Source organism: Podarcis melisellensis, assembly GCF_964234715.1.
Source record: "Podarcis melisellensis genome assembly, chromosome: 3".
Classification (NCBI taxonomy): Eukaryota; Metazoa; Chordata; class Lepidosauria; order Squamata; family Lacertidae; genus Podarcis; species Podarcis melisellensis.
This window is the reverse complement of record NC_138530.1, coordinates 106,336,079-106,350,677: the sequence shown is the minus strand read 5'-3', so window position 1 is coordinate 106,350,677 and position 14,599 is coordinate 106,336,079. Positions and strand designations below refer to the sequence as shown.

Genomic DNA, 14,599 nt, shown 5'->3' with positions numbered 1-14,599 from the left:
GCCTTGCGTCGGCGCCTGAGGCTGCGTGAGGGAACTGCCTGAGGCTGCGTTGGGAACACTCACTCACACACTCAATCACTCACCCGCCCGCCCGTTAGCGCGGGCTTGCGGTTCTCTCCCCGGCGCGCGCATGCGCACCCGCGCCGCCGCATGTTTGTCGTCAGCCGGGCGCTTGTGCCTCGGCGAGAAGGGGAAGCGCTAAGAGATGCGGCGGTTGGGGGTTGGAAGAGAAAGCCCGACAAGTGAGGCTTTCTTTCGGCGTCGCCTGACTTCCGGTTCCTGCTACAGTGCGTCCACCATATGCGGGGCCAAGAGTGGCGGAAGTGCTGCTGGAGAGAAATCGACGTTAGTTTAACAAGATGGTAGTGGGCATCTTGTTATATATATATTTATATCTCGCCTTTCAGGTCTCAAGGCTGTTTGCAAATAAAAACAAGAATCGCTTTTTTTAAGGAAAAAACCCCCACGACTTAAAAACAATTAAAAACTATACACATACTGTTGTGAAAGGCCCCCTTTCACAACAGTATGTGTATAGTTTTTAATTGTTTTTAAGTCGTGGGGGTTTTTTCCTTAAAAAAAGCGATTCCTTAAAAAAAGGCGCGATTAACAAAATAAATCCTCCTGGCAAACTGGGAATATCTCCTCACTCACCCAAGTTTAGGATATTCCATTTCAGCTGAGTTTCTTTTTCTTTGAGATAATAAGTGGCTCACGTAAATGTAAACTTAAGCTTTAATCATATGCCCTTTTAAAATGTGGGGTTTTATTGGGGGGGTTATTAGGTTGTTTTCCATGTTGATTATATATTTTGCAGTTTTATATTTTGGGTTTGTTCTGTGAACCGCCTTGAAACCTTTGGGTATAGGATGGTATATATATTCAATTAATAATATAAATAATGAAGAAAACTGTGACAAAATAACATAATGGGAGAAACTAAATACAATAACATGAGGCAAGAAACGTGGAGGCAGTTGGTCTCTTTTAAATTACCTTCTCAAATGAACTTAACAGAACTCACACTGAAGGGAGAGGCTGATTCCAAGGCAAAACACACAAGTCCCACCCACCAAACACCAAACATTCTTTTCAAATTAGGCCCCAGTGTTTTCCTTACACATACTGTATAAAATCTGTTTTAAAACATACAAATAATTACCGTTAAAAAAAGCAGCCAGTTCCCAAAAACCTGTTGGAACTCTGGAGTTCCAGAGTCTGGGAGCAGCCACCACTGAGAAGGCCCTGTCCCGCATCCGCATAAAGCATGCCTGTGTGAGAGCAGCAGGCCTTTCCTGAATATATATATTTTTGAGCAGGCTCTGGAACAAACATTCCTTCCTTTTCCTTTTTTATTTTTATTTATGATTTTCAGTTACATTTCAATAGTTTTACAGTCATTTTAACATTGCAAAACTCGACTTCCTCCTCTTTCTGTGGTTCCTTAAATTTATGTTTTATCATTTCCTGTATATTCTAAATTATCTTAACTTATTCTTTTATTCATCTACTTTAATTATATACTCTTATGAAACTGCAGGTTATTACAATAATCCGGCCAATGTCCTTATCTGTTTACAATTTGTTTATGTAGCAGGAACCCCCCCACCCCAATCATTCTGTTTGTATAAACTTCACACTCACACACTACATACGCCACATTTCTGTTATAAATTCATAGAAAGTCAACCATACATTGGATTTGCACTGTTCCATTTTATTTTTACTCCATATGACAAGAACTAACAAAGGGGGGTGACAGTCCTGGTCAGCCATAATCCCTTCACTGTCTCAGCACATACACTGGAGCCCTGCCCATGCCAACCCTGATGATCCCAGACAGAAGACAATCAAGATCACAAAGAACCTGCATATGGGAGTGGATTCAAACAAAGGACACTGATCAGATCTTCCCTCAGGGGGCAGGAAACTGCAAAATCCCCTTTGTCTCCTAGAAATTCCTGGAAGGGGAGGGGGAAAGGAGGAACCAGCCAGGTGACAAGACACTCAAGTTACCACCAACTCCTCCCTCAGCCCCTCCTTTCTGTAATGTATGCCTCCCACAACCCCTCCTTTCTGTAATGTATGCATGATGTTTCTGGGGGTGGGCTTGATCTAGAGGAGGGGAATTTCAAAAGTTTTTATAAGACCTTGCACACTATTCTTCTGGGTCTTTCCTTTCTCCTGCAAGTGAGGGGAATACCCTGTTGCAACAGTTCAATAAAGGCCAAGCCTACAGGCTGCTGTTTTGCTCCAAGTTATCCTGGTTGGTGTCTTTGTTTTGTCCAAGGGAGCCCTCGGATTTTCCTGCAACATTTATAAATATTCAATAAACCATTTCCATTCTTTTATATAAAAAAAAACCTTTGTTATCTTGATTTCTTATTCTTCTGGTAAGTTTCGCCATTTCTGCATAGTCCATAAGTCTTTGTATCCGTTCTTCTCTCGTCGGGACTTCTTCCCATTTTGGGGCAAATAACATTCTTGCCACTGTACATGATTAAATTTCCATATTGTTTAGGTAATTCTACCCATCATCATTCCAATAGCCATCATCATTCCAATATTCAAGAAAGGAAACAGATCTGAGCCAGCTAACTATAGACCAATCAGTCTATTAAGTATTATCAGCAAACTATACGCTGCTCATTTATGTGACAAATTAGTGGAGTAGATGGAAAGAGAGCATATTCTATCAGAAGCTCAAGCTGGTTTTAGAGCAAAGCGTTCAACTATAGACCAGGCCCTTATCCTTCAACACCTGGCAGACAAATACTCTAGAAAAGGGGGGTCTTTATATGCAGCTTTTGTGGATTTCAAATCGGCCTTTGATCTAATACCAAGGGATAGACTCTGGGAAAAGCTTGGCGCTACAAACATAGATAAACGCTTATTACGCCTTATCCGTGGTCTATACGAAAACACCAGGGTGAGGATAAGATGCGATCGGTCAGGCCATCTAACTAAAGAAATTAAAACACACTATGGGGTTAAACAAGGATGTGTCCTCGCGCCAATGCTATTTAATTTTTATATTAACTCTCTAGCAGTAAATATGGCGAAAGAAAATGCCCACCCTCCCAAACTGGCAGGTATGCCCCTCCCGGTGCTTCTGTATGCGGACGATGCAGTCCTACTCTCCTTTTCCTGCGTTGGCTTGAGGAAGCTTTTGAGATCACTTGCTGATCATTGTCAAGTGGAACAACTATCAATAAATTACAGCAAATCAAAAATTATGGTGTTTTCAAAAAAAAGAAGGAAACACAAATGGAGAATTAATGGTCAACCTATTGACCAGGTAGCAACTTTCAAATACCTGGGAATAACTTTTCAGGAAAGGGTCTCGTGGCACCAACAGATGAAAAACGCCATTGCCAACGCAGGAAGGGCCAACAAAGCCCTTACAAGATTCTTTCACGGGAAAGGGGGAAAATACGTTCCGGCAGCCTCCCAGGTTTTTGCTGCAAAAATACTCCCACAACTCACTTATGGATCCCAGGTTTGCAGTTTTAAAAATTTTGCGCCTATGGAGGCATTTCAAGCAAAATTCTACCGATGTTTATTGGGGATCCCTCCCTGTGTATCTAATATAGCTGTCCGCTTAGACGTTGGACAACTACCTGTTAACGCGCGTTTGTGGATTCTAAAGATACACTACTGGTTAAAACTTATTTTTTTCCCGGCCGGTTTGGCTCCCTTAACACTCTTAGACACCTTTCATTCTACCTGGAAAGCTTCCCTGTTTGAAAAGATAAGAAGCTTGGGATTCTCCCCGCAGATCTTGATAGCGGCAGGATATGAGAGAGCCAGAAGTCAAGTGCTCCAGCGCATCAGGGACATAGAGCTGCAATGTCATATGGGCAAAATGGATAAACACGCCACAATTAGAGACTTTGGGAGAGGGTTCTCACCTGCAAACTATCTGGCTGATTTACAAATACCTAAGTACAGACATTCCTTTACCCTGGCCAGATTCAACGTTCTGCCCTCTGCCCTGCTGCTAGGCAGATATGAGGGCAAACCATATGAGTCACGTGTTTGCCCATGTGACTCATCGGAAGTGGAAACAAGTTTGCATGTATTGCTGCACTGTAGTTATTACGAGGATTTACGCCTGACCTTTATTGCCCCAGTTCTACGAAAGCTTAAAAATGAATCAGAACTTCAATGTATGAGAGCCTTGGTAGAAGATAAGGTTCCTGTAATCACGATCAATGTTGCTAAATTCTGTGCAGCCGCTATCAGGCGCAGAAAACAAGAGCTCTCCAATGTCAACATGCCGGCGAAGGCAAATACTTAATTTTATTCATGTTGTCCAATTTTAAATTGTTGTTATGGCCTAATTTGTATTGAAATTGTCCTTTGTTTTTTCCGGTGTTATGTTTCGCTGACTAGCTGTACGAGTCAATCTGGTCTGTGACCGTTTAATAAAATTTGATTTGATATTGTTTAGGTAATTCTACCCCTATAATTCCCAAAGGAAAGCTTCTGGGTTGTTTTTTACAAATGTTATTTTAAACATCTTTTTCAATTCATTATATATCATCTCCCGGTAAGCTTTAACCTTACAAGACCACCACATGTGATAGAAAGTACCTTCTTTCTCTTTGCACTTCCAACACTTATTTGATTTTGATTTATACATTTTTGCCAATTACTCCTTCCTTTTTCAAAAGAAGGGAAAGGGGACTTTCCCTCACTGGATAAACTTGTCATACCATCCAACATTCCTCAGATGAAAATAGGGACATTTCTCACTCCCCGCCCCCCACTCACCTGACCCTCCTCAACCTCCAGCATGGTGATAACAGCAGTAGAGAGCAGTGCAAGTTTGTTTTATGCTTCTCTCTCAGCCACAGCCTAACATCCAATAATGCTTTATGGATATAATACCACTAGGCAGGGCTGGAGTGTGTGTGTGTGTGCGTGCGTGTGTGTGCGTGTGTGTATCTCAAGCCAATGTGAGGGTAGGTGAAGTCATTTATTCTTACAGCATTATCTCCTTTGACTATTTCTTGCTTTAGTTAGCTGCACACACAACATACATTTAAATCACATCCCACCCTAAGGATTCCTAGGAACCAAGGTTTACCTGGCACAAAGCTTCAGTTCCAGGAACCCTTAGCAAATACAGTGAAATAAAAAATGTAAGGTCTTTTATATATGTTCATAAATGTACCAAGCAAACATGTACTTAAATATATAAACTACATGTCTGAAGCAGCACAGGAAAACAGCCCTGAAACCATTTTGACTCCCAAACTGACCAAAGGTCTGCAAGGTTGAAGGAAAATGGAAACGCCTCCCCATTGTCTTTTCCTTCACAAATCCTGTCTTAAGGGTATGTCTATGTATGAATAGGGTGAGCCTGTGACCTGGCTCAGGAGCTAAGTATTTATCATTACAAAAGACTGGCCAGGCTCCCCAGGGTATCCAATCAATAAACCATTAACAGGTAATCTGCCAGACAGGAGATAAACAGCATACTCAGATTTATGTTGTAGACTGCCCTTTCTGTGATGTAGGTATGATGTATCTAGGGGGTGGTCTTGAGCTACACCCCTTTCTGTGATGTATGTATGATGTTTCTGGGGGTGGTCTTGGACTCCAGGGTGGGCAATTTAAAATGTCTATATAAGGGTGGGCACAACTTTGTTCAGGGTCCTCCTCCTTTCCTGTGTGTGAGGGGAGCACCCTGTTGCAACAGTTCAATCAAGATCAGGCTTACGAGCTGCTTTGCTTCTCAATATTCTCTGGTTGGCCTCTGTTATTTTCTCCGACTGATGGAGAATCTACAAAGGACTCTATAAGGGCTCTTGTGTTCCCCATAAGGGAATAAGGACAGGTTTTTGTTTATTACAACAGCTTATCAATATCACCTTCAGCATTTGGTCAAGGAAGTGACAGTATGGCTCCATAGTGTCTTATTTTAGGGGTCTACATTAATTACCAGGGGTTTCATTACCCATTTATTACATTTATTTCCCACCCTGGCAATGATTCTATGAAGAAAATTATTCTCGTCAACTTTTCTTCTTTGTTCTGGAATACATTACTACAGCTATTGTGGTGGCCATAGTACTTGTAAGAGGTGGAATCAAATGACTATAGCAAAAAATTGGTCGGATACGGTTGCCATATTTTGAAGAGGACACATTTTCCGACTTCTGCTTTTAACTATGGATCGCTATGACGACTCTACCCATGAAAAAGAGGGTGCGTCCTGGAAAAAGAGGACATAATGTCTGTCTGCTGCTTGCGTGTGTCAGAGAGAGAAAGAGAGGTATGTCCTTGCTACAACCCCCACTTCATCTCAAGACCTATTTGTGATATGCACTGTTTTCCTGGGTTCCTTTACAGAGTGATTAAGGTCAGTTGCCTTTCTCTAATGCAAACTTTCCGCAGTCGCCCCCTCAAATGTTTGGACAGGCCCTATGAAGGGCATTGCTGCATCAGCTCATTAAGTCATTTGCTCACAAGTAGCTGCGACAATGTGGTGTTCTAAGCAGCACAGCTGTCTACGATGGCCATATGTGCTACTTAACAGAAGACAGACCTCTGTTTGAAGAATTGCCAGGTCCAAGTCCTGTGGAAAGATAAGCAAGGAGAGCAGAGGCCTTGAAGTCGCCCATCAATAGCAGACTGAGCAGGCAGACGCGGCTGAGTTTTTAAAGTGTCCACATGATATTATCCAAAATGTGTGTGTATCCTTTTGTTACAATATACCACTGTCCGATGCATTGTCTCTCAAACTAGCTTCACATAGACTGTACAGTGGTACCTCGGGTTAAGTACTTAATTCGTTCCGGAGGTCCGTTCTTAACCTGAAACTGTTCTTAACCTGAAGCACCACTTTAGCTAATGGGGCCTCCTGCTGCCGCCACGCCGCCAAGGCACGATTTCTGTTCTCATCTGAAGCAAAGTTCTTCACCCGAGGTACTATTTCTGGGTTAGCGGAGTCTGTAACCTGAAGCATATGTAACCCGAGGTACCACTGTAGTTCCTAATTTGTCCTTAGCCACATGGCTTTTGCATAGGGTTGAGATAATCCCTGTCAGGTCAACATCCTCTGGTGTGCGCACAGACCAAAATGAATTGAAGCTGTGCAGATGTGAAGAGCTGGAGGGAGTAGAAATAACTCCATACAAAAACTTGTTCTTCCATACAAAAACAATCTCACCTTGGGAAACTACCTCTGAAAGAGACAGGATCTAGCCCTTCCATCTCCTTGGCATGCTCGTTGTCTATGAGTAAAGAATTCATTTCTTATATTTCTGCGGAGGAGCACTAAATCCTGTGAGCCTCCATCTTCAGTCCAAAGATGCTATGACGCAGACATAGGTTGATCACCTCCTTGCATATACAGGATGTTTGAAGATAGGGGTTCTACGTCAAACAATGAGAAATAACATAAGGGGTGCTGGTGCGGCCATACTTGGCTGGCCTTGGGATGAGTGTGAGGTTGAGGTGTTTTTGTTAAACATATGGTTTAGCTCCGTCAAATTTTGTTGGATACTTTTTGCATTCATTTTAAATTGGAACTCACTGGAGACAGGGCAGGCTAGAAAGACAATGAAACGAAGAGAACAAAACCAGCAATTGCAGCTCAGCGGGGGCAGGCAGAGGAGTCGTCCCTCACTTGTTATCAAAAGCAAAAAATTTGATCCTTTCCAGCAGCTTTAAAAGGTCTGGAGGACATGTCTGTTCAGAGCTGCTCCTTCTCTACATGAAAGGGTCCCTTGCCTGATATCCTGCCAGCACAAAATGCTTTCTTCAGCTAGTCGCCTTCTCAACATGACCAAAACGTTTCAGCCTGCTCCCCTGGATCAGCCAGAATCGCATTCTTTATAGCTCCCAGTTGTCTTAACACCCACTCGCTAGTCCTTCCAGTGCACGAACCACAGCATGGCAATGTAAAATGTGATCTTGCTCTGCCCCTTGCTTTCGCAACTCTAGCTCTGTACTAGGGCCAAGCCAGAAAAGGGGGGGGGGGAGAGATGAAAATGCTTGAGGCTGGAGTTCTCCTTTATTTCCACCCACTGACATTAGCAAGAACGGCTGTGTGTAGGAAACTTCTAACCGCAGGACGTCTGACAGTCCAGCGCTCAGTTTTCATGCTACTATATTTGTTGCTGAGAATGCCCCCACAAATCACCTCCCCTCAAGAGAGCCGTGGTGAGGGAAGGATTTGTGGTCTCATGCATCAGATACAGGTACGCCAAGCCGCCCTCTGATTTTCAGCATGCCCATGAGATGATTCTTGGTTTTGGAAATGTGTAGGAGTAGGAAGGGAGATGCTGTGACTAGCCCTTGCAACAGGGATGGGGAACTTGTGGCTCTCCAGATGTTGCTGGCCTCCGTTGATCACCCGTGGCCATTGGCTATGCTGACTGGGGCTGATGGGAGTTGGAGTCCCAAAACGTTTGGAAGACTGCACATTTTCAACTCCTGCTGTATACCCTGCTCATTGCATACAGATAGTGTTATGTACTGAGTTGAATAGGATCCAAAATGCAGCAGTCTGATTGGTCCTAGAACAATAGGATTCAGAATGCAGCAGTCTGATTGGTCCTAGAACAGCAGTATGATTGGTCTGCAGGAGCCACCCAATCCAGCTTCAGATGGAAGTGAATCCACAACCTGATTGGCTAATTCCGGAATTCTCTTGTAGGTCAATCACGTGCAGCCCATTGTGTAAATAATGTATATAAAGCAGATACTTTGGGGGAACTTTCATTCCTCCTCACCACTATGAGCTGAATAAAGAGCATGAAATCCACTTTCAACTCTGAGTATATTTCAGATAACATACGAAATGGATATACCAGCACAATTCCTGAAAGAAAAGCAAAAATCAATGGAGGGCTTGGGGGCCTTCTACAGTACAATAGTTTGGGGGCAAAGTTTTGGGTGACTATTATATTCTTCTCCTAGCTCAGTCAAAGCACAAGAGGGAAGAGGCCAAAGACGCAGCTCATATATTTCCTGATAATGGATGGTACTTAGTAGACTAACTTCTGTACAGTGGTACCTCGGGTTAAGAACTTAATTCATTCTGGAGGTCCGTTCTTAACCTGAAACTGTTCTTAACCTGAGGTACCACTTTAGCTAATGGGGCCTCCCGCTGCCGCCGCACAATTTCTGTTCTCATCCTGAAGCAAAGTTCTTAACCCGAGGTACTATTTCTGGGTTAGCGGAGTCTGTAACCTGAAGCGTCTGTAACCTGAAGTGTCTGTAACCCGAGGTATCACTGTACTTAGTAGGGAAATCGACCTCACATGGGGTCCACCCATGTGATGCCCCTGCACAGATCACTTTGCCAGATTCCCATCCCCTTTGCGCCTGTAGTCTCTTTATTTGCATTTATATCCTGCCTCTTTCTCGAAGGAGCTCAAGGTGGCCTGTCTGGTTCTCTCGCTCTTCATTTCTTCCCCACAACAACCCTGTTAGGAAGGTCAGGTTGAGATCCCTCTCGCTCGCCTGGCTTCACTGGAGAGCCGCCGCACAGTTTTCCCTCTCTGCGCAGTGCCCCTTCAGCGAAGCGGGAGGAGAAATGGAAGGGGCTCCGTTTCTCCTGCCGCTTCGCTGAAGGGGCGCTGAGCAGAGAGGTTGAGATTTTTTTTTCTTGTTCTCCCCCTCTAAAACAAGGTGCGTCCTATGGTTGGGTGCATCCTATAGAGCGAAAAATAGAGTATATTCCATCAACAATGAGACAACTACATGTATGGTTGGCATCTGTCCATTGACAAATTTCTCTTACGGTCTTTTGGCTCCATAGGGAAACATCAACACACAAGAGTTTATTAGGACAAAGGGTTTAAGTTCAACTTACCATATTATCAAATCTTTTGAAAACCATTCGGCTGTTATAGTAGGCATTCGGATTACAATCACAGTTACATAATAAGTATTAAATAATAATAATTAAATGAAGTGTGAACATTTAAAGTGAACATAAAACACAATTATAGTAATTTAAAGTAAAACTATAACTAAAGATAAAATTCAGGTTGACAGGTACTGTAACATTTACAGCTGCTCGTTTTCTTGTTTTGTTTTTTAAAGAAAAAAAATCTTCAATAGCACTGTTTATTTAAACTATGTGTCAGCATGGCTTAGCTATGTTATTTTTGGAGGCTACAGGAATATGAAAGGGAATAAAAACCAACTGTCGCTGTTGATTGGAAATAATAAATTTAATTCTGGAGGGCAGAAATAATAAAAAACATGCGTGCCTGTTTATCTCTGCTCGTCTGATCTTTTTCTTTGTGTTATTAAATAAATCAAAACCTCTTGTGGTTCCAACCTGTAACATAAGATCTTTAAGTGCCTGACTTACACATTCAGCAATCATCACTATGGCTGCCAACCTTGGAAATGGCTTGATACTAATTCACCTTTTAAATGCGCGCACGCACAGGGTTACTTTTTACTGAGCTTTAAACAAATTCATTAATAGTGCTATGTAGCCACTACTTTTCTCTGTTTCCTGACTTAACAAAGAAACAAGAATCTTCCTCTTTATGGTTGGGGATGAAGGTCTGTGTGGGGGTACATGTTCAATCAAATGTTACCTACCATGCTGAATCTTTGTTGACCTGATGACCACAAATCTCATCTAAGTCAGGGTTGATAGGACTTTGAGGTTGTAAACATAGCTCCTGAAGAATAACAAGGAATATGAAGAACAGCAGATCTCCCATCTATGGAAGACAACAGTTCCTGAGTCCAAATGGCCTGAGAACCACTTTCCTTCCCACCTGCTACTTGGTCTCCTTGCACTAAATCAGACCTCCTGGGATGCTGTTCAATGTGTCACATCACAATGGGTGTATCCATACTGCAAACTGACATTAGATCATTGTGATGTAAGACACAGGTGATATGCTGAGATATCTTTAGAGAGCATTAAACCCAACAAGATCACTTACGTAGTTCTTTGGGCCTCTGGGGAGAGGGGAAGAAGAGACTGTCATGTAGATACAACCCAAGAATCTATTCAGTTGGCAACATGTGAGCAAAAACAGAACTTTATAAACAATCACAAGCTGTCCATATAAAGTGAGGATAGAATAAGCACGCACAGAGAATGAAAGTTGGCTGAATTTTGGAATGATTTAAAATAATACCAAAACCCCCCCCACATCCACATACCTAGGGGGATTAATTAACAGGCCCAGTACAGAGAGAAACAGAAGTAGAGAGAGAGGTAGCACATCATCCTTCTCCCAAACTTTATTTCCCCTGTGACAGTTCAAAGCACAACTGGCAACTTTTGATTTTCTGTTGGAATAAGCATATTTATACCAGACTAATAATAACAGGGCAATTTTAAAACCAATTTGCTGCTTCTTTGTGCTAAACAGTTCTCTTCCAAATCTATCTAATTTACTACAGGGATGAAGATGCTCTTTAAAGTGGGTGAACCAAACTTGAACAGCCCCCCCCCTATAATGTTGATACGAGGATCCTTAACCTCAGTGGAGTGAACCCCAAACCCAACATACTAAAGGTAAAGGACCCCTGACAGTTAAGTCCAGTCGTGAATGACTCTGGGGTTGCGAAGCTCATCTCACTTTACAGGCCGAGGGAGCCGGCGTACAGCTTCCGGGTCATGTGGCCAGCATGACTAAGCCACTTCTGGTGAAACCAGAGTAGCACATGGGAACGCCGTTTACCTTCCCGCCGGAGCGGTACCCATTTATCTACTTGCACTTTGTGCTTTCAAACTGCAAGTTGGCAGGAGCTGGGACTGAGCAACAGGAGCTCACCCCATCGTAGGGATTTGAACCGCCGACCTTCTGATCAGCAAGCCCTAGGCTCAGTGGTTTAGACCACAGTGCCACCCATATCCCCCAAACCCAACATACCTGCCTTCAATTTGAAGGAATCAAATCTCCAAATACACACAAAAACAATAACCAGTCCAAAATAGGCTGCTCACAAGTCCTCCAGCTCTAGAGATGAGCAAAACTGCTGTAGACTGCCTCTTGCAGTGATTTGACACCAGGTTACAAATTGCTTTTACTAATTTCTCCTGATCTCCTTTAAGGTTTGTTGTTGTTGTTTAGTCATTTAGTTGTGTCCGACTCTTCATGACCCCATGTTAATAGAGACTAAACACAAAACGAAGACAACCACCCAGATGAGAAAGTTGCCGTTTTTGACCTCCAAAGCCCCAAATGGCCTGGGAGCAGAATATTTCAATAACCACTTTGCCTAGCTGAGGATGCCAAAGAATTTCATTCCCATCTCAGAGACTCTTTTCTAGCATTCAGCTGTAGGGGGTGGGGTGGGGGCCTGTTTCTGAGAGACATGTTATGCCTGCAATAAAAACTCTCCCCTCTGGGTGTGGCTCCTTCTATAGCTCAGTAGGAACTAGTGGAAACCTTAGCATTACCTATGTTAGGAAATCCTAGCTGCTATGCAGAGTTCTTGATTGGTTGTTCGCAAATGACTTTTTCCTGACTCCTGCTGCTTCCTGGTATTATTGCAAAGTTTCCTCGGAGTGTATAGGCTTCTGAAATCCACCTGATAACTATACCTGCCATCAGTTGTTGTCAAACTTTTTGAAATCTTCAGAGTGCACTGTGGGTGCTATAACAAAATGGTTACTGTGAAGGGAGCATTTATGACTGCCATTTGGTGGATGAGTACTAAAGATTAAGCATTTGGGGTTGTTTTACCCAAAATATAGAACACCTAAGCCTGGCCCAATCACTGTTCACTAGTAAAGCAAAGATGGCTTTATTTTAGCAGGTCTTTCAAGAATATTGCTTTTCTTAACTCCTGCTGTGTAGTAAATTGTTACGGATCATTTGAACTCTTATTCTATTGTTAATTGCTTTATTCTTTTAAAAGCACCTCAACTATATGTGTAATGCAGAAAAAAGAAGAGAGAAGTGGCAAAAACCAACAGTGCAAGGCAGATTGAACTCTTCAAATTCCCATGAGGACAAGGACTTTTTACGGTGCATGGAATGTAAATCAAGTGTGTTTTATGCATTTCCTCAGAATAAAGTTTCTTCCAATAGCTTTGCCATGAAAATGTTCCAAATAAATTCTAAGTTAGCCAAGTCCAAATATCTGTGGCTGCTCCAACATGCTCGTATTTCAGATACAAATGATTAAACCTTGCCCAGGAGTTTCCATAAGCCAATGCTTTTTAAAATGAAATCTTCCAAGCACTCCACTGTGAGCTGTAAAAGGTGTGATTTCAGAGCACACTTGAAACCAAATCATGTCATATATGGCTATTTGCCCTGCCTACACTCCCCACACCATTCCGAACATGCCAAAAGAGATATACTGTACCATGGACAGAAGAATTCAGCTCCAGTTGAGATGTCCAACTGGGCAATGTTAGAGCAAGAAGTTAGGTATTGAAGAAAACATGAGTGCTAGTAACTCTGCCATTTTTCATTAACAATAATGTAGCACAACAGCTTACCTGTATATACACGAGCAGTAGTCTTGGAAGTGTGAGCTGGGCCTCTATAGGAAAGCAAGGATAATAGCTCTTTTCTACCTGGTAGCATCACTAAGGGCAGGAGAATGAGGCCCTGCCCCTTTAATTCTTTCTAAATGCAAATTATCCCTAACCACAAATTGCTTTGAAGCATTCTCTGCTACACACCTTCACTTTCCAGTGTGGTATAGTGGTTAAGAGCGGTAGTCTCGTAATCTGGGGAACCGGGTTCGCGTCTCCGCTCCTCCACATGCAGCTGCTGGGTGACCTTGGGCCAGTCACACTTCTTTGAAGTCTCTCAGCCCCACTCACCTCACAGAGTGTTTGTTGTGGGGGAGGAAGGGAAAGGAGATTGTTAGCCACTTTGAGACTCCTGAAGGGGAGTGAAAGGCGGGATAACAAATCCAAACTCTTCTTCTTCTTTCCCTTTGACACTTGTAGCCTGAGGATAAGAACAAGCATTGCCATTCCGGTAATGGAGAAAGTTGGGAGGAACTTGTGCTCTCCAAAATCTGCTCGGGATGAGCACCAGGAATGAACTCTTGAAAATCTGTAACAGATTCCTTCCTGGGTATCATCCTAAATAAATAAATAATCTAGCTTGGTCCTAAGCACTGTACTGAACTGAACCCTTATGCATTGTTTCGGAGAAGATCCAGGGGGAAAAACAAACCTGGAAAAAAAATTTCAGCTTTGTTAACTAAATGGTTGTGTAGATCCCTTACAAGAGCACTCTCCTATTATGACCATGGCATGATTCGGGTGAGAGAACATTGCAGCAATGGAGACCTGTCACGACCGAAGAATGGCAGCTGACATTTATTTGAAGAGGTGAACGTAGCAAGCAGAATAGTCAGGAGAGTGGTAGGGCCTGCATCTTTGGGCTGGCTGCCAAGCCTGCTAAGGGGATTAGGAGGAATCAATTAGATGTTCCAATTTCACCAATGGATTCATTGCTCAACCAATTACATGCAGTAAGAAAATGAAGTGGAGATGAGCACCTGGTGATTTCAAGCAAAGGGAATTCTTTTTATTTCATACTGTGTCATGACACAGTCACATACCCCTGTAGAATTGCACAGCAGCACCTGCCCTGCTGATCTGTATATTGAAAGGAGATGGCCTTCCATG

At 42.9% G+C, this 14,599-nt stretch overlaps 1 protein-coding gene across 2 annotated transcripts in view; it reads right to left on the bottom strand.

Moving 5' to 3' along the window:
- The window catches only part of TASP1 (taspase 1), a 70,832-nt gene extending 60,094 nt beyond the window's left edge, over positions 1–10,738 (bottom strand). The window contains exon 1 of one of the 2 annotated variants that reach the window (XM_081906427.1): positions 10,579–10,738. The gene's annotated coding sequence lies outside the window, so the exon portion shown is untranslated. Of the gene's footprint in view, positions 1–83; positions 240–10,578 lie in introns of those variants that run through there. The other variant, XM_081906426.1, reaches the window with a different exon arrangement.
- Between the last annotated feature and the right edge of the window lie 3,861 nt (positions 10,739–14,599).